Source organism: Penaeus monodon, chromosome 15, assembly GCF_015228065.2.
Source record: "Penaeus monodon isolate SGIC_2016 chromosome 15, NSTDA_Pmon_1, whole genome shotgun sequence".
Taxonomy (NCBI): domain Eukaryota; kingdom Metazoa; phylum Arthropoda; class Malacostraca; order Decapoda; family Penaeidae; genus Penaeus; species Penaeus monodon.
In genome coordinates, this window is record NC_051400.1 from 40,516,884 (window position 1) to 40,517,153 (window position 270).

The following is a 270-nucleotide window of genomic DNA, read 5'->3' on the forward strand; positions in this document are numbered from 1 at the left end:
TTACAGACGCAGCGAGGGACAGGACACGCCCGAATCTCCTTAGATCTTCCTCTCGGCGGTTCTCCCTCCCCTTCGTCAGTCGTCTGTGACACTTGCCACGCTACTGGGCAGAGGAACCGAGAGCTGTGGGTTTCTCGACGTCATTCGGGCCTTCGCACCTACGCTCCTCACCTGCTCTCGATGAACTGATGACGTGTGCAGTCCCCGGCGCATGAATATAGTCACTTACATAGACGCGTCCAGAGCATTGCTGATATGCTTTGATAATGT